General features: G+C 36.5%; 1 long non-coding RNA gene across 1 annotated transcript in view; it reads right to left on the bottom strand.

Annotated features, from left to right (window-relative positions):
• Positions 1-8898: 8898 nt before the first annotated feature.
• The window catches only part of LOC132673857 (uncharacterized), a 226363-nt gene continuing 215838 nt past the window's right edge, over positions 8899-19423 (bottom strand). The window contains exon 3 of the long non-coding RNA XR_009608239.2: positions 8899-9041. This is a non-coding gene — a long non-coding RNA (uncharacterized LOC132673857). The remainder of the gene's footprint in view (positions 9042-19423) is intronic.

Below are 19423 nucleotides of genomic sequence, written 5' to 3'. Positions count from 1 at the left end.
TGGAGGCTGGCAGGAAGGACATCGTCATCACCGTCTCCCTAGCCTTTGGATCAAAGGAGGGGCAATTTCAACAAAGGCTCAAGTAAAACAACTCAAAAGGGCATGCTGTCCTCCACTCCTGCCCTTTTGGTTAAAATCATATTTTTTTTTTCATCTTTTTGGGCAGACAAAGGGGGAAAAAACCTTTGTTTACCTCTTTTTTTGTTTTATCAAAAGCATACCAACAATTCAAGAAAACTCTGCCATTCTAACATAGAATAAAGCAGAATTTTAATCTTATACCAGTGTATTTCTAAAATCCATTTATTTTAACCATAGTCCATCTTGATCACATATAAAATTATTTTCTAAGATTTCCCTTCTCAAACCTTCTACAACTTTCCTTTGCTTTTAGATTTTGACCTAAGCCTTTTTTATCCAAAGAAACAGTCTCATTTAGGACAAAATTACTTTCTTTTACCTTCAACAAAAATGTACTCCCATTCCTTGTAACTTTCTTACATCTCCTACTTTTCTACATACAGAGTTACTTTCCTTATTTTTATTAGTCTTAATTACATTTAGCAGAATTTTAACTCTTACAAATTTTAGTCTCCAGTGAAAACTATTTGGTAACCAAGTTTGAACTATCTGTTACATCAGAGTTTCTTTTTTAGATGGCAAACTTATGAATTCATTAAGTATAAAGCATGCTTTTTTAACAGATCTAAATATCCTTAGGTTTGACTTATTTATTTATTTATTTAAGCCACCTGGGTTAGGTTTTGAAACATTTCTTTTTTTTTTTAATTTTTTTAATGTTTATTTATTTTCGAGAAAGAGAGAGAGAGAGAGAGGGAGGGAGAGAGAGACAGAGTTCAAGAGGGGAAGGGCCAGAGACAGAGGGAGAAACAGAATCCAAAGCAGGCTCCAGGCTCCAAGATGTCAGCATAGAGCCCGATGCAGGGCTCGAACTCATAAACCACCAGATCATGACCTGAGCTGATGTCGGCCTCCCAACTGACTGAGCCACCCAGGTGCCCCTGGAACATTTCTATATATTAATCAGGGTTTTCTGAAAATTTGCCCAGGTCCTTTTTATTTGCTTAGAATCTTGCTAGGAAAATGGAACCTTTATGGGGCCAAATCCACCATGAGGCATTTCAGTCAATAGATACATTGAACATGCCTTGATTTTAGGGAGAGAATGTTTTACCCTGGCAATCCTGGATAAGGAGAGCATGGGGGTCTAACAGGTGGCTTTTCCCTAGGAGAGGCCTCAGGAAGTGAGTTTGCAAGTACTTGCCTTTCTTGGCTCCTTTAAGGAAAGAAGACCTTCTGACCATTTACTCTCTCTTCTACAATATAGATCTAATGTTAAGATAGTACTGTACTGAATACTTCCCTCAGGAGGCCAGGACCCCCCCATTCTTCAGGAGATATTTCAGGTGCCTCTTAGCATTGGCAGGTTCAGTATTAAGCTCTCATCCAGATCAGACTCCCAAGGAAGTCTGATGCCACCTTAAGCCATATGAGGTCACCACGGAACCATAGATAGGACTTAACACTCACTTTGGCCTATTGGTCAGGTTGGAACCTTTCTACTGTTCATCTCATTACACATAGTTACACACCAACTCCAACCCACTGCCCGGCACCCAGTGACTTAGAGTTGTGGTTTCATTCCTTATTCCTTATGGAACTACTCGGGCAACTCTAGGAAGTGATCAGGCTCCCCATCTGCCTCTTAGGGGAAGGTCTACCAAAACAAAATCGGGTTCTTATCAGTCTGATGGGCAGCATTCCCTTAGCTGGTTCCTGGGTCTCACCAGGTTCTATTCTACATCTGGGGTCCTTGCCCCAGAGGGGCTATTCTCCTATAGATTGAGTGGTCTGCTCGTACCAGGCTAGGTCACTTCTCCCGGTGCTCTGAGTTTCACACCACGGCAACGAAGGAGGTGGAAATGCACCATCTCCAAATCCTGGATGAGCCCCCAAGAAATCTAGCAGGATTCTCTCACATAGAGACGGGACACTGAGGCTCTTCTTTCCAGGAAGCAACTTTATTTGTGCTGTCCTGGGCTCAGTGAACTAAGACCCCAAAAAGGCTGAGCCCCGAGCTCAATGAGGTGTAGCTTTTTATGCAATTTCTATTTCTTGTCTCCAATATATGGTGACACATGTAGTCTGTATTGGACACAATCCAAGTTACAGAGTCATGTCAGAGTTAGGCATACACGTATAGGAGTTGATTGGGCCACATTGTATACATTGCATACTTTGTGCACCTACCAAAGTCATAGAGATTGAAGCCAAATAGCTTGATTTCAAATCCAGGCTATGCCATGAATTAGTTCTGATATCTTTTTTTAAAGTTTTTTAAAGTTTATTTCTTTACTTGAGAAAGAGAGAAAGAGCCCAGGGAGGCACAGAGAGATAGGGAAAGAGGGGGAGAATACCAAGCAGGCTCTAGGCCGTCAGCGCAGAACCTGATGACATGGGCTTCAATCTCACAAACCCTGAGTTCATGACCTGAGCCAAAATCAAGCATCAGACATTTAATGAGTGGAGCCACCCAACTGTCTCAGTTCTGATACCTTTATCAATTTGCCCTGTTTTAGCTTTATTTTCTTCATCTACAAATTGAGACAATATCCACTTTCAGATATACTAAATGGATTGAATTAAACAATACTGAAATTGTTAACATAGTGCCAATACATAGTAAATATTCACTAAAGGTAGATATTAGTATTAAAACTATGTTTGTTTCATAATGAAAACCACAAATTAAATTACAATTTTTGCTGAAATCACGATTATCTCAAATCAGTTTCATTGTCTCAGTTCTTTTAAAAATAAACAAAAACAACATAAAGGGTTTTGTTGTTTGTTTGTTTATTTGTTTGTTTTGTAACCAGAAATCTAATACCATCCATCAAATATTCTGTGGTCATTTAGTACAAACAAGAACTGTGGAAGGCACAAGAAAATTTAAAATAAGCAAGAGATAGTCCCTGATTTCGGAGATCTCAAAGGCTCGCAGGTGAAAAATGCAGTAAAAATTACTATAACATGAGTTAAATACAGCAGTGTAGTTATATGCACTCTATTGTGGCGGCATATGTATGGGTAGGAGAGCACGTATTTCTGCGTAAATTGAGCAATGTTAGAGAAAGCAATAGGGAATGGTTTTCTGGGTCATCCTGTAGAAAAGGGAGTAAAAGGGGGAAGAGGGATATTTTAGGTTGAGGAAACAGCATCAGTGAAGAGAATATGGAGGAAAAACACTTGGGTGTGTTTCCTGGGCAGGGAGCAGTCCACTGCACCATTGCAGAAGGTAGAACAGAGAGAGCAGAGGGGTGAGAGATGGGACACTCACCCAGAGGGGTGAGAGACAGGTGAGAGGGACACTGCTCTGTCCAGGTCTAAGAAAGGTTGAGGCAAGATTTATGTAGGGTTGTGAAGGTGATGCTGAGGAGTTAGGAGTTGTTCTCACTGGCAGTGCACTGACAGAATTACCAGAGAGTTTTAAGCATGATCAAATTTATGTTTTAAAAATATTACCCTTTTGGCTTTTGAAGTATAAATCAGAATTAAGAGCTGTTAGATAAGTAAAATTAATTCAGAGACCGTAGGGGTCCCCCTCCCCACTCTTTTTTTCTGATGGAAGTGAAATGGTACACACGTAATTATTAAGCATATAGAGTTTCTGTTATGCATTTCCCCCCTCCTAGCCAGGCACGGGGTAAGTCAAGGTCAAAAAGCAAGTTAAAGACATAAACGAACACACACAGTTCCTGATTCTCAGTACTTTATGCAGCTAAATAATGTGAAAATGTGCCTGGATGCTGCCTGATAGTGGAAAGGTTCCATTTATATATGTAAAAACTACCTTTATATGCACAAAATAAATTATAAGAGCTGTGCCACTTAATCAATCTGTATTGCTAGAAGTAGGCTCTATAGCTATTAAAAGACTTCTACTTCCTGAGACTTCCTCATGCCATGCAGCTTAGTCATGCCTCCTTGAGCACATGGAGGCATGAATAAACTTTAAAAGAGAAAGAGGAATATGCCTTCACTGCTTTTGTAAACACAGCAGCTGATGTGTTTGCCCTGAAGGGAGAAATCTGCCACTTTGTAAGTTAAGCCTGAGTGAATTGCAGGGCTTCTGGACAGATACTCAGGAAATAGGAAGGAAAACTTTTAAAACAAAATCCTTACCTTCTTTCAAGAGCACAGGATATAGGGTAACTGGCTATTTGGGAAGAAGGCTTAAAAGGTTCAAGCAGAACGGCAATGTGCCTTTTCATGACCACCTGAATCCACGGAAGTAGTTTCATACAGAGACCTATTTTTAAAATGAGGAATCATAAGTAAAGTAATTGAGGGGCCTTGTCCAAGGTCAACAGTTACTAAGTTGAAGACCTGTAATGGCAGCTCCAGCCTCATGATGGCACACGCAGGAGACTTTTCTACCAGGCCACTCCACATGCAGTGAAAGCAGGGGTGGTTGATTTGGCATGCTTTCATCCTGTTTCCTTATTGTGCATCCCAAGAAGCCTGTCTTTCCTGTGAATTTCTCTCCTACCTTCCTTCCATGGAGAAATGTATTCTGTGTAATCATAACAAAATTTCCTATTAATTCATCCATCCATCCATTCATCCAGCAAATATCTATCATGCATCTATTAAGCATAGTTGTGGGCTACGACAAAATCCCCAAGAAGTTCATAATTGAGAGGCGAAATTGAAAAGAAAGATACCACAAGTGTAATCACCAGAGGGTATGGAAAATATTCGAATTTTTTTTAAAGAACAGGAGAATCATAGATGAAAGGGATTAGTTAAAATTTATTCTTCCCTCTTTCCCCCCAAAATAAAACTCATTCTTTCCCTTTAAATCACTGAAAATATACTGTTTCAGTTTTTCTTAATCTCTTAAGAAATATCCAGTGTTGAATCTGACATATTCAGAACCACTTCCTAATTTTGACAGTGAAATGAGATGTAAACCACATGATGAGAAATGGAAGTTTTCCCAAAACACCAGCTAGCCTGCCAAAGTTTGAAATTCTCATAATCTGAATAATTTAGTTATTAGACAACAAGACCAGCAACATTAATTTTTTTAAGTAGGGTCCACGCTCAACGTGAGGCTTGAACTCAGGACCCTGAGATTACCAACTGAGCTAGCCAAGTGCTCCCAAAGCAGTAACATTATTTTTATAAAGTGAATCTCAGTTAAAATCATATTAATTCACTAACAGGATTCATTCATTTAGATTAGCTTGTTGACAGACCAGACCCTTAGCCATTGATAACGGAAAAGGTGACCTCAGTGAGTCTTTAGATTGTCAGTAGATTCATCTTTAATACTCTTTCCCCTGTGTCTTTAAAAGGAGTTCTTAAGAAGCATGACAAAGGATCTTAAAATGAATAGTTTCTAGAGATAATGCCTGCTGCTCTGGAGATAGGAAAAAACCAATCATTTTCCTCAAACTATACAAAGACAAAAGGCCAATAAAAGAAACTACTTAAATTTAAAAATGCACTTGCCTCCTAAAAACAGAGTAATTAAATGTCATTTCAAATTTTATATAAAGAGTTGGCTCTGGCCTGCTATCACAAAACCTGGAAGTAATGAATAAGTCACTATTTACCTATGAAAGAGACTTTAGCACAGTCTTTCAAGTTGTTTTCAATACTTTCTATTTCTGAATGTTTCCTTTTAGAATAAAATCAACAAAGGAGATTTTATAAGCAAAAAAAAAAAAAAAACAAAAAAAACAAAAAAACCCAACCAGGTATTTTTGTTTAATGTAATATACCAAATAATATATTTAGTTTTATGAGCTATATCTCAAATGAATTAAAAAGGATCATTTTAAGGCTTTTTCTGAAAATCCTAAACATTTCTGTTAGCTTTGCATATGGCACCTTCTTCAAAGCCTGCAATTCTTTAAAATCTCTACCTTTAGAGTTGAATAATAAAAGCAGGATGATTTATACTTCATTTAAAATTAATCTCTGGCCACTGATATTAAAAATAGTGTGGTCATGACCTCTTCTCCAGTTTGGGGGAGAGGTTTTCTCAAGGCTTCTGATGGGTGTGTCTCTGCTGAGGAGAGGCTGTGGCTCTCCTGAGTGATGAAACCCACTGGAGTCTCCAGGGCCTGCACCTGATGACTGGATATCAGACATAAACTAAGCGACACAAATCAACTGGCACTGTCTGAAATTAAAAAAAAAAAAAAAAAAAAAAAAAAAAAGGCCAAGGTCAAGGTTGTTACCTTTTCAATGTTTCTAACTCATTCTTATGAGCTCTCTTTGATGCTGCACTTCCATGGCCCTGTGCATGCCTGTCTTGTCTGATGGACCCATTAGTTTAATCATCGACTGTCTGGCTCAGAATGTGCAGACCTTACTATCATCAAATACATTTCACAAAGTTTGGCTCGAAAGCCATCTGCGTCGGCATCACCTGAGATCCTTGTTAAAAATACAGATGACTACAGACCTACAGGCTGAAGATGGAGCTCAGAAATCTTTAATTTCATCCAATACTTCTAGTGATATTTTCCAATCTGAAGTTGGAGAACCAGGGACTTATAACATGAGAAATACTTATTATTCTTGAACTTGGTATCATGTCTTTATCACAAAACAAGGGCTAATACTTTAATTTTTTAATGCTCATTTATTTAGGGGCCAATACTTTAATGAACTCTTGGCTTATGGATGAGTTTCTCTATTTTCCTTTTTAAGATGCAGGAATGACATAACTATGAAAAGCTTGGTCTTTAAAACGAGGAAAACCTAAGTTCAATCTGCCTCGGTCTCCTCACCTATAGATCAGAAAACCTAGTGGTACCTAATGTGATTGGTTATTGTCTGTCTACTCTAGAATATAAACTCCATGAAAGAAGGGTCCTACGGCAAAGTCCTACGGCACTTTGTATTCTCAGCACTTTGGACTGCATATAGTATTGCACATATAATTGTTCAAAATATATCAATTCAGAATTTGTTACAGAAGCTAATTTGATGAAAATATATGAAAAATTGTAATGGCACCTCCAAAGTAAACTATGCCATTGTTGTTGTTGTTATTTTTATTACTATTATGATTTTAAAATATGAGAATATTCAAAATAAGAGAAAATAGTAATGACAGACATGTGGACTATGGTTTTCTGAGGAAGAAAAATAAAGTAAGGTTAAATTTTCGTCAATAAAGTATACGTCAATTCAGCAAGGTAGAAAGGTGATTCTGATTCAGAGAAAAAAAGCCCGTCATGTTGAAGAAATCACACAAACTTCACCTTTTCTTAAAGTTATGAGTGCTTAGAGAAAATACTTGAAATTGAGAAATCCTTCTTTTTAAGAATTGCTGAAGTTTAGATTTAGAATTCCACTGAATGAACATCAGAAAGGTACCAATTAGCATTTTGTTAATAATTTAGTATATCCTTAAAGAGGATAAAGGTATTTATAAATTTCCAGATAAGTGAACTTGAACTATAAAAATAGCCATGTACTTGTACTGCTAGGGATTCTCAAAAAGAGCCTAATGATAGTCCTAAAAAAACGAATGGCTCACCCAAAGTTACCATGAGGCCCACCTAAACTACTGCTACCTGTTACCGGTAATTCACTTATGAACCTCTGATACGTGTCTGTCCAAATAGCACCTAAATTACACAAGCCATTTCTGGCTTCCTTACCTGAAATAGTAACTTGTCTCTTACTCTTTTTTACAGCTTACCTTTCTTTATTTTTTTCTTCATGGCACTGATCACCATTCAGCATACCATTCTTTCCTATTCATGTATTGTCTGTCTCCTCACCCAACATAATATAACCAGAAGACCTCCATCAGTGGGCCACTTAAACTACAGACTGTTGGTCCAAGGTTAGGCAAGGTTGGAAAAAAGGCAAAATTTGGGCCAAGACAGTATTGGACATTGAACAGTCAGTACTGGTCTTGGGCAGTGATAGATTTGGTGATGCTGTATCTAACAGGATGCTAATAGATACAGAGAGCCACATGAAAAAAATCTATTTGAATATCAGAGGCTAAGTTAGCATTTCCTAAAGCATGTTCTATGATATAATTTGGAAAAAAAAACACAGATAAATTAGCAAAATAAAATCAGGAAATATTTTTCCAAATCATATCCTTTCTTTGAGGTTTACATTGGGTATTAAGATACCAAAAACTATGAGAAATATTGGCACAAAAACACTTCCTTACTTGAATATCCTGTTTCCCACACTTATTTCACCAAGGACTATTTCTTCTTCCCCACATCACATGCATTAAATATCTGAAATGAGTGATTAAGGAGAATTAAGAATACAATGTTAGCCATTTAAGAAAGGAATTAAACCTCCAGAAGAACTCCAGTGAAAACTCCTCTGATCCACACAAACTCAAGTTAGGGAGATGTGAACCCATCCTGAGATACTCATTTCTCTCATAGAATTCAATAGATACTTTATCTTGCTGGGTCTGACTCTGGGTTCTGGATAGGGATATATAATACCCAATAACACCCTTATATGTATGATTTCTTTATTCCCATGTGATTCAATGAAAGACTAAGGTCACAACATTCAAACTGAACCTAAACATACAGTGGGGTCCCTGAAGTAATGATGTTTATTTCATTGATATGTAAAACAGATCATTTTGATTCATGTTTAATCTAAAACCTGAGTGAAACCTGGGAAATCAAATAACATTTTTTTTCCAGTATCTGTCCAAAGGGCATTTTGGAAAATATCAAATTTAAATGACCTTTCTTTTGCTAGGTCCTGCAACTGAGAAAAGGGAATTTTAGTATGCTAGGAGAGACCTGAGCCTGGGCCAGTAAATCTCTGCTGTGTCCCTTCCCAGATCCTTACCATCAACCTTGATGGGTCTTTGAAGTCAGAGTAGAGATGGAAATGGTGCCGTGTTGGAAGCAGCAGCAACATGAGCTCCAGATGTGCTGACAGGTGGCCTCCAGGAAGGCTTCACTATAAGGGCAATTAATATGGATGTGACCTTCATCCTGAAATGAGCCAAAGAGACTTTTTGATATTTTCCACGTGTCAGGTCTGAGACTATTTCACAGCAGTCAGGATCAGATAGAACAAGCCTATTAAGGCTCCCCGGATTCAAATTTGCAGTGTGTTTAGAGGAAAGAACATTTATCATGGAGGGTCCAAACTATTTTAAGTTTTTTGCCCTCCATAAATGATAAAACTGTATCTTAAGAGCCTCTATTCCCACCCTAATTCACACCACACACATACATGCACACACACACACACCTCTACAAATCTACGAATACGCATGCATGTACACACAGATGTACATTTTATACTATCATAACAAATATAATACATAAACGGAATATAAATTCCATTTGGAATTATATAGCACTCTCTGCATCATTCTTTACCTTTTAGAGTTCACATAGAATATATTTATCCACTCCTAATGTGAAATATCCTACTCATATTTCAAATTTTAACTTACTCCTCTAAAACTCTTCCCTTACTTCAGAATGAGTTAAGTGGTATTCTGTCTGGGTTTCCATAGCATCCTAAAACATCTATGTCTCTTGGAACCCTTGTTGTGTTACATCGAAATATGAATAAGCATCTTATGAACTGAAGATTTCTCAAAGGGCAAGACCTGGTATTGTATTTCCAGAACCAAACAGTGTCTGACACACACTATATCACCAATACTGCTTGTAGAATTTATCCATATCTAAGCCTCTGTACACGGTTAAACAGTGACTTATCCAGAGAATTTGGTCTAATGACTAAGACAGGCATATGAAAATATAATGGGTCAATGCACTAACTATAATTCTGTGTGTATGAGAGACCTTTCTGAAACCCATATTTGACTGATATTTTTGGCAATCACCTGATTAAGTATGCTTAAAAACAATAAACATAGTTTATAATTGTGGTGCTAAATTCTTTTCAAAGTTTTATTTCATGGTAGACAGTCCATAATTTTTTTAATCTAATAATTTAATTTTAGTTTGAATTAGGTATTCTTTGGTCGAACATTGAGGACAATAGGAAAAAAAAAATGATTCCTCCCATTGTTTTGAACATAATATCTCAATCAAGGATGCTTGCTATCACTAAATATGATATTTACAAGTGGTTTATATTTGGCTTGCAACCATCTTTACCATTATATGTTCCTCTTGAAACACCTACTCTCTCTGGCTCTTTCAATGGGAATAATCACGAGCAAAGAAGGGCATTCCTTTTGAGAAGTTAGATCATGGGATCATGGCAGCTGTCACATAGATTATGAATTTCTAACAAAGTACTTTTATTTCCCATTATTGTCACACTTTAAACACCTATTTGTCTCTAGCCCCCACAGGGATTGGTTGAACTGTCACAAGGTTAAAAATGTGTACATACAGAGCTGAGGCTATTTTTAACGACATACGCTATTTTAGGCTTGTCTGATATTTTCTGAAAGCATACTAATACTCCCTCTGGAGTTTCTCACCATCATCTGAACTACTTATTCTCAGAGAAACTTATTATAATGGGTAAACTTTACCAACTTCATATCTACTTCATCTTCCAAATCATTAATAAATACAGCACAGAAACCATCTAATCGACTGTTGTTAAAGAGTCTGAGGCTGATTCTATTTTCCAAAGTTATTTCAATTGCCCTTCCTGCCAGTGTTCACTATTTCTCTAAGTACAGTCTCATTTTAAGTCCCATTGTTCATCACTAGTTACAAGAAAATGACGTCTCCACTTGCCCAAGGATAGAGCACTCCATTGAGGGAACAATCTCACCCTTTCATGATCACCGTGAAAACCGCTTTCATCAACTACTCAATGTCACACATCACAAAACTAACTAAATGCTTCCATTCTCCTTTCTAGGCACCAAACAAGCTATTCAAAGCAGCAATTTATTTATGACAGCAGGAAATTGGTTCCCCCTACTATCTTTCCAATGTGTTGCTGAAGTGGGTATTTCTTCAAAAATTGAGTTCATCCCTTATTCTCAATGTAAAATGATTTTACACTCTATTGTTCTTTATAACCTTTGCCTTTCAACCACAGTGAGAATTAACCACATTTTATGAGTTTCTCCTCTCCTTTTTGAGAGAAACACACACACACACACACACACACACACACACACACAGTAGCAAAGGGCAAGCTTCAACATAGATATATCTTAGATAACCCGAAACAATGCCACTTTTCCTAAGATGGTAACTACAAGGTTAAAAATTAAACCACTGGATGATTTCTTTAAAGACACTTTGGCCATTTCCTTTGTTTATTAGAACAATGTGTTTACAAAGAATAAGGCATAAAGTCAAAAGATCTAAGTTTGACTGCTCTTTTTCAATAAGTATGTGACTTTTGGAAAGTCCAGCTAACTCTTAAATTTCATTTCTCCTTCTGTAATATGGATGATGGTGACTGACCTGTTTACCTTACCAGGCCATTATAAGACTCAAATCAGCTAATATATGAAGGAACTTTATAAATGCAGAGCAGAATACAAAAGTGATGCAATATTATCAGTCTTCCCCCAAAATTAATAACATTGAAGAAAATTAAAAATTAAGGCAATATCATGATTTTTTAAACAAGCATGTGAGAACATATTTTTAAAAAATTTCCCAAATGTTAAAAGATAATTTTAAAAACCAAGCCTAGCACACTTAAACTGAAGTAGTGTTCAAGAGGTGTGATTATAGCAAAGCTGTACTTCTCTTTAATGGAAATAAACATCAAGTAATAAAAAATGAGACAGGCACAGGCAAGTAATTTTCCCACAAAATAGAATCAAACTATTCTTCCTAACAAGACTATGTATAAGGGTGGTCCTCCACTAGAAGGGGTAAGAGAACCAAAGAATAAACTAGAAATTTGAATGGGAGTCCTTAAAAATGTAATCGAGAATTGATGTATCTTTATGTCTTTGGCTTCAAAGCAGCTAGAGAAATAGAGGACTCAGGTACAAGTAATATCAATAAACTTTGCTTAAAGAGAAACAGTCCAATGCCTTACCTGAGCAGTTTAATAAATTGTTTCAAGGAGAATTGCTGTGAACTGGGTTACTAGGAGCTGACCATGGTTGAGAGGAAGAATTGACACATTTAAGAAAAACAAAGCAGGGGCACCTGGGTGACTCAGTCAGTTAAGCATCTAATGTCAGGTCATGATCTCACGGTTTGTGGGTTCTAGCCCCATGTCAGGCTCTGTGCTGACAGCCCACAGCCTGGAGCCTGCTTTGGATTCTGTGTCTCCGTCTCTCTCTGCCCTTCCCCCACTTGTTCTCTGTCTCCCCAAAATAAATAAATGTTTAAAAAATTTAAAAAAAAAAAGAAAAACAAAGCCTAATGAAGGACATTTTGGATAGTCAGGTCATGGTGATTATTCTGTTAATCTCTTGTGCATTTCTTTCCCTTTCTCTAATTTGATAAGACTATACATAATAAAAAGAACTTAGAACTAGTTAATTCCCCACTAGTAAACCAGGTTGGCAGCTTTACACAGAACCTTGAAGTGGGACTCTGTTACTTGATCTGTAAAATGGGAAAGTCAAAATGGGGATTGGGAGTCTTCCAAATTTTAACTATATTTTCTAAAAATCCTTTTTCTCTGAAGTGTTCTTCATGTATGTGTTAAAGCTATTTTTTTATTGCTTTGCTTGTTTTCAGGATACGAATTGAGACTTATATTGGTAACCAGTGACTAATATTGGTTACGCTCCACTCTGTGTCTTACATGGCTCCACATTACTACTTCTCCCACCCCACTCCCGTCCGCTTTCAAGCATCCATTTCTGTCTTAAGAGGCTTCTTTGATGTTTTAAGGTTCTGAAAGTTTCACCAGTCTAGAAATCTTGGCAGACAGGAGTGACTTTAGATTTTGGAAAGCTAGGATAGCTCTGTCCAATAATTGTCTCCATGAAAATCAGTGTAGAGATAGTTGAATGCTCATGGGCAACAGCCAGAACTGAGTGGAAGGAAGGAGGACATCTTCCAATGACCTCCTAAGCAGACAACATCTTGACTCCCAGACCAGGTATATCAGAAGTTCAGAATGAAAACACATTGGCGCCAATATCCCAGAGAAATGGGTCCAACCATGATACTAGTCGTTAACTTTGGCTCTAAGAGAAGATACGATAGCTGTAAGGAACAGATTCTCAACCTTCCACCATGTTATCTGTCTATCAGTTAATTAAGTAGGTAAATTTATGAGAGTATTATGAAAGGTAAATTTATGAGAGTCCCTTTAGTGTATTCTAGGTCTACACTGTATGCAAATAAACTAACCAGTTCATATATTTATATTTATTATTCTTACATACAGTATATTTGTTCATCATAGATACAGTTCAGCAAAGCCTATACTGTTGTTTTTGGTCTGTTTGTTGTTGACAGTGATTGTAGTTTGAGGTACTCAGTTTAATAATGAATTAGCATTCTTCAGTTGGGTTCCATGGTTTATTCCCAACCATGTTCAACACTCTCGACTTTAATAAAAGAAGAAAAAGAGGAAAACAAACAGACAAAAACTTGGCACTCAGCAAAGTGGTAAAAGCTTGAATGACAAATATGTTACACCTCTCACACAAAAGTCACTTTTGAGTTTAGAATGTGAAATGCTCTGCTGAGATAACCTCATCCTAAGAAGACAGGGAGAAGAAACAGGCAAACATACTGGCATGAAATATGGCCAAAATGAAAAGTAAAGAAGACACAGGCGCTCACCATTGTGTGCCTAATATGCATTGAGTGCTTCAAATACAATAGGTGTTTCCTTCATTCTTCAAACCCTGAAGGCAAAGAAAGGGGCAAACGTCGCTTAATAACCTTTCCAAAGTCATGCAACTAAAAAGAAATAAAGTCAAAGATTTGATACGAGATTGATCTGAGCACAGGTTTCATGTCCAGGATTTTTTCAGGTACATGAAGGATAAAAGAAGCAGTGATAGCCCACATTACGGAGCATGTACCACTTTCCAGGCACAGATCTAAGAACTTTGCATATGTTGCCTCATTTATTCTTCTACAACAAAATTTTTTTAAATAGATATTATTAAAATCCCTTATTTAAATAAAGAATGAACATAGAGTTTAATTAACTTGCTCAGTGTTGCCCACCTTGTCAGGGGCAAAAACCCAGGTGTGAACACTGTAATTTTGACCTTAAAGCCAATGTTTAGTCACTATTCTTAGTATACAACAGCTGAACTCTAAAACATTGTCCAATTTTTTATGGACCAGAACTCCATACTCCTTGTACTCAGTGCATTCATTCAAAGGCTATTTATTAAGTGCTGACTATATGATACACTCTATTAGAAACTGGGGATCCAAAGAAAAGTAAACCAATGACTCCTGCCTCTGCTACCTTGTAACAGTAATAGCAGCAAAAACCAAACCCGGTCACAGAAGGCCATCTATACTTATATGATCACCAATGATAAAAACCACAAATCCTAGCCTGGGTAGAAATAGGAAAGAAATAGAATATTAAAACCAAGATGAAAATGATGGGAGGATCTGTTTCAGATATGTGTTGGGTCATGTTATATGTCTAATTAATTAAAGTAAACCCTCAACAAACATCCTGTACCAGGCCTCTTTTAGGTGCTCAGGGAGCTGCTAGTAAAGGAAAAAGAAAAAATTCCCTATCTTAATGGAGCTCACATTTGCTACAGCCCGTTTTCTTTACTGTATTACCTTTATCACATCACCTTTATCAGTAGAAGCACTATTAGTCTAATTAAAATATAAATGGAAGACATTTGCTATTGATTTTGTATATTTCAAGATATATATATAAAGATAGGAGAATATCTGATTTTATAAATAACTATTATTCAGATCCATTGATTAAAAAATATTTAACATTAAATAACGCTGATCATTATATCTCCTGGTTAGTTTGAATATCATTTTCCTCTAGTAGATAGTGAAATAATGCCTACTTCTACTTTTAAGCCCCTTTGTTGAGCTGTTGATTTCAATCCTGGCAGTGTTTACGCATATGGAACTACATGTCAATCAAGCTCTCTTTCTCACTACCTGGGACTCCACCTCCCCCACCCCATGCCACAACTCTTTTTCATCAGCTAATATGAAGTATAAAATGGGATACTGCACCTCTACCTTAAGTCCACACTATCTTATATTTTATCCTGAAATATTCCTTTTGTCTTGGCATCTTTGTTATATATATCTATATACGTGTGTGTATATATATATACACATATATATATATATACACACACGTATATATATATACGTATATACGTGTGTATATATATACGCACGTGTATATATATATACGCACATGTATATATATATATACACGTGCGTATATATATATATATATATATTACCAAATGTATTGTGCCTTTGACTTTATGGCAAATAGACAAATTAAACATGAAGAAATAAAGGCACTGCCCAATCTGGCTTAAGTGCAGAAGTCCATTTAATTCTACTGCTCTTCCCAAGTAGTTCCCAGGGTCCACACTGAATGGATATAATTTTGCAGCTACTAATTTTCTTAGGGATTCTAAAGAAGTCATGAGAAAATATGTATGTGGCCAAAAAAGAGCTTTTTAATGCATTTTGCAATTTATGCAAATCTATACCTACTATAGCTTGCCATTTAGGAAATTACCTTAAACCATTTTCCATTCACCCGCCATTAACCTAGCTTGACGGATGTCCACTAACTTCCCTACAGTTAAGGCACTATAAAATCTCCATTTATCCCACCAGCTAGATTTTATTTTGCTCAAAAGACTCCTGCCATCCCCAATGGTTGTTAGCCACCATGCAGAGCCTTCCCACTTTTGTTTTAGTGAAAACCTTTCAAACCAGTACTCAGAAGCATTTACCTCAAAACCCCCTTCACCATGTCTTGCTGAAAACAAAGCTCAAAGATATTTTCTTTTTACTTTAAAAAAAATTAATACAATTTTACCTAAAGGGCTGTTCAGTTTGGGAAAAGATTGATACAAATCATTTCTGATGTGCAGGCATCCCTGAGTAATGCATATGCTGTTACCTGTTGGCATTTTTCTCTACCTGCTTGAGTGTACCTGTCAACTTTGAAAGAGGCAATAGCTGATTTTCAATGCAAGCTCATCTGCAAGCAGAGGCTTAGAAAGAAACTCTCAAACAGAGCTTTTACATAATGCCTTGTTCCTACAGAAACCATTTTTGTTTTGTTTGAGCAAGAACTGACCCGTATTCTATCATATGAAAGAGTGTATGTGCATGTGTGTTGTATTTTGCATTTTGATCCTCAGACTGTAATTATAAAGCCTGATCCACTCATGTTGAAAGGACATGATCTTGTATGTTTTCTCTGTTTATTCTTTATACAGGGAGAGGGTTTCAATTTGAACTGAAGAAATCAGACACAACCTTTGATATTAGAAGCATTTTAATTGTTTATTAATACAAATCACCATGAATTTATTGAGGTCAGACAAATAAATACAATAATGTCACTGTGTTAATTTATTGATAAAGTTATCTTAATGAGAAGGTAGTTATTCTAGGCTTCATAGAAAGAAGAAGTGTACTTTTTATAAATTGCTCACAAGATGTATTTCTCTGTGTTTAGGAAAAGATGTTGAAATTCATATGGAAAAGATGTTGACATTCATACGACTTCAAGTCCATTTAGTCAAAGTTATTATTTATCTTCTATATATTGTGTAATGCAAGGATCACTGTGCAAATCAGACTGTTTTGATCCTAAAACTTCATTTTTCTTTCTACCCTCAGGGGAAAAAAAAACCCTGTTCAATTTTCAATGACTTTCAATAGCAATGCTAGTTATTCCAGATTGTTCATATCCCTGAATAAGGGAATCGGCCTCAAATGGGAAAGTTCTTTTTCTATCTGTAATAGAATATGTTTTTAAAAATTGGTGGCTCCAATGTCAATGTATCATGGGAAATAATACATATAATCAGTAATTTCTTTGTTTCTGAGATGTATTCCAAAATGCAGAGTATATCTCAGGGGCAAAACTGGATTTATTTTTCTCCTTGATTACAAAACCCATGGAATTAGGAATCAGAAAATCATAAAGTAACTGTGTATTATAGTCATGACATTCCTTCTTTACTGTCCCACTTCCTACAGATATGCATGAAATAATTACCTCCTTTTTCCTTATAAATAACACCTTACAGCCTGAGAAGCACGGTTCATACTATTCATGCTCAGGACTGTATCTCCTGCAGTTGATGCTGTGGGTACATGAGGAGAGGGAGGTTTGTTCATCATTCAACTTTGATGCCTTTATAGTATGGCCATCACTCACCAGAGCATTGCATAAATAATGAAAGCATTGTGTTCTCTGAAGGGACAAGAGAACACAACACAACATGAGTAAAGTTCCCACTATGGATTTGGTTTTTCCAAGACTCTTCTGTCTCTGTTGTTATTTTTTAATCATCACTCCCACCAGGCATTGTTTGCCTATTGCAACAGTAACTAAATGAGTTGAGAATTCTGTCAGGTTTATATCCACAGCGGTTACTGCAGACATTACTAACTCATTAAAAAAAGAAATTCAGAAGAAACAAAGAACGTTTACTCTCCTTTTCAGATATCACTATTTAACAATAACTATTCCTGGTTCCAAAGGTATAGATGCAAACTACGGTTCCACAGTAGGCCAACTTGTTTTTGTTTAAAATAACATTGATAAATGCTTAAGAAAATGTTGCCTTATATGGGGCACCTGGGAGGTTCAGTCAGTTAAGTGTCCTACTTCGGCTCAGGTTATGATCTTGTGGTTCATAGGTTCAAGCCCCGAATCGGGCTCTGTGCTGACAGCTCAGAGCCCAGAGCCTGCTTCAGATTCTGTGTCTCCATCTCTTTCTGTCCCTTCCCCGCTCCCACTCTGTCTCTCTTTCTCTCTCTTTCTCTCAAAAATAAATAAACATTAAAAAAATTATAAATAAAAAAAAATGTTGCCTGATAAAATTCATTCTTTGCTTCATTACAGCTATGTGCATTATATGCCCTATAGAGTTTGTTGTTGTTTGTTTGTTTGTTTGTTTGCTTTTTCCTAAATAGTTTAAATGGCCAGACATTAGCACATCTTTTGATAGATAGTAAGACCTCGGTAAATATAAACTATTACATGTGAAACAATGACACTTTTGAAAACAAATCCTACCCTGAAAGGACATTACTGATGTGCCATCATCAAAGAAAATTAAAACTATGAACTGGAGGCTTAGAATTCTAAATAAGGAGACAAAAAATTGATTTAAAAAACAAAGACTTCATCTTTGAAATTTAAATGTATTGGATTCTTAAGGTGGAAATGGTCATAAATGATTAAATGTCCAACTTTGGACATGTTTGTGAAAGCTTAGCCCTTTTGCTCTCAAAGAGTATTTTTAAATCTTTGTTTCCAGAGCCCTGGGTTTCCGTAGTGTTGCCAGGGTGCCTGCTTCCAGGAACCAGGGAACAGGGGTTGGAAAGGTGATGCTTTATCTGTAGGGAGCTAAAGTACAGAAAGGAGAAAAGAAAATGTGGAGAAGAATCTTGAAGTGGAATATGGGGCAGGATTTTTCCAAAGCATATTGTATTATTAAAAGATAATATATCATGATAACACAAAATGAAAGGCAGTTGGTAGGATAAGGTTGAAACAACACTGACTTCAAGACAAAGAGACTGGGTTTGATTACTGTGATTATCATTTAAAAATGTTGCAGTCCTAGGAAAGTTATTACACCTGTGAGATTGCTTATTCATGAGCAAAATAGTGAATTCCAGTAAGAACCAATGTAATGAGTATACTAACTAACATATGTGAAACTTTCCATACAATGTGTGGACCTTGTAAATCCTGCACTTTCTAAGACAGGCTTGTGAGTATGCTCAGCTGAGGTGAATATAGCAAGATAACAATGTAGGTGCAATTTATGAATGTATAGAGAAAATGAAGACTAGATTTAAGTGATAAGAAAATATCTAAGATAAGATTAATAATAGTCTAGTCCAACAATACAATAGTTCAACATAGGATTTTTCTACTTTATGGTGGTGAGAAAGTGATACCCATTCAGTAGAAACCATACTTTGAATTTGGAATTTTGATCTTTTCCCAGGCCAGTGATATGAGGTATAACACTCCTGTGATCTGAACTGTGTCAGTGAGCTGTGGCCCCTGGTCAGCCACGTGATCACAAGGGTAAAGAAGTGACCATCTTCTGTAAACTTACGTAAACTTACAATCACTCTGTACCCAGACAACCATTCTGTTTGCCACTCTCAGTACAGTATTCAACAAATTACATGAGATAGTCAACACTTTATTATCAAATAGGCTTTGTGTTAGATGATTGTGGGCTTAATGTGAGGGTTCTAAA

The sequence above is a fragment of the Panthera onca genome, chromosome C1 (assembly GCF_046562875.1).
Source record: "Panthera onca isolate mPanOnc1 chromosome C1, mPanOnc1 haplotype 2, whole genome shotgun sequence".
Taxonomy (NCBI): domain Eukaryota; kingdom Metazoa; phylum Chordata; class Mammalia; order Carnivora; family Felidae; genus Panthera; species Panthera onca.
Note: the sequence above shows the minus strand (reverse complement) of the source record. Positions and strands in the feature narration are given on the sequence as shown.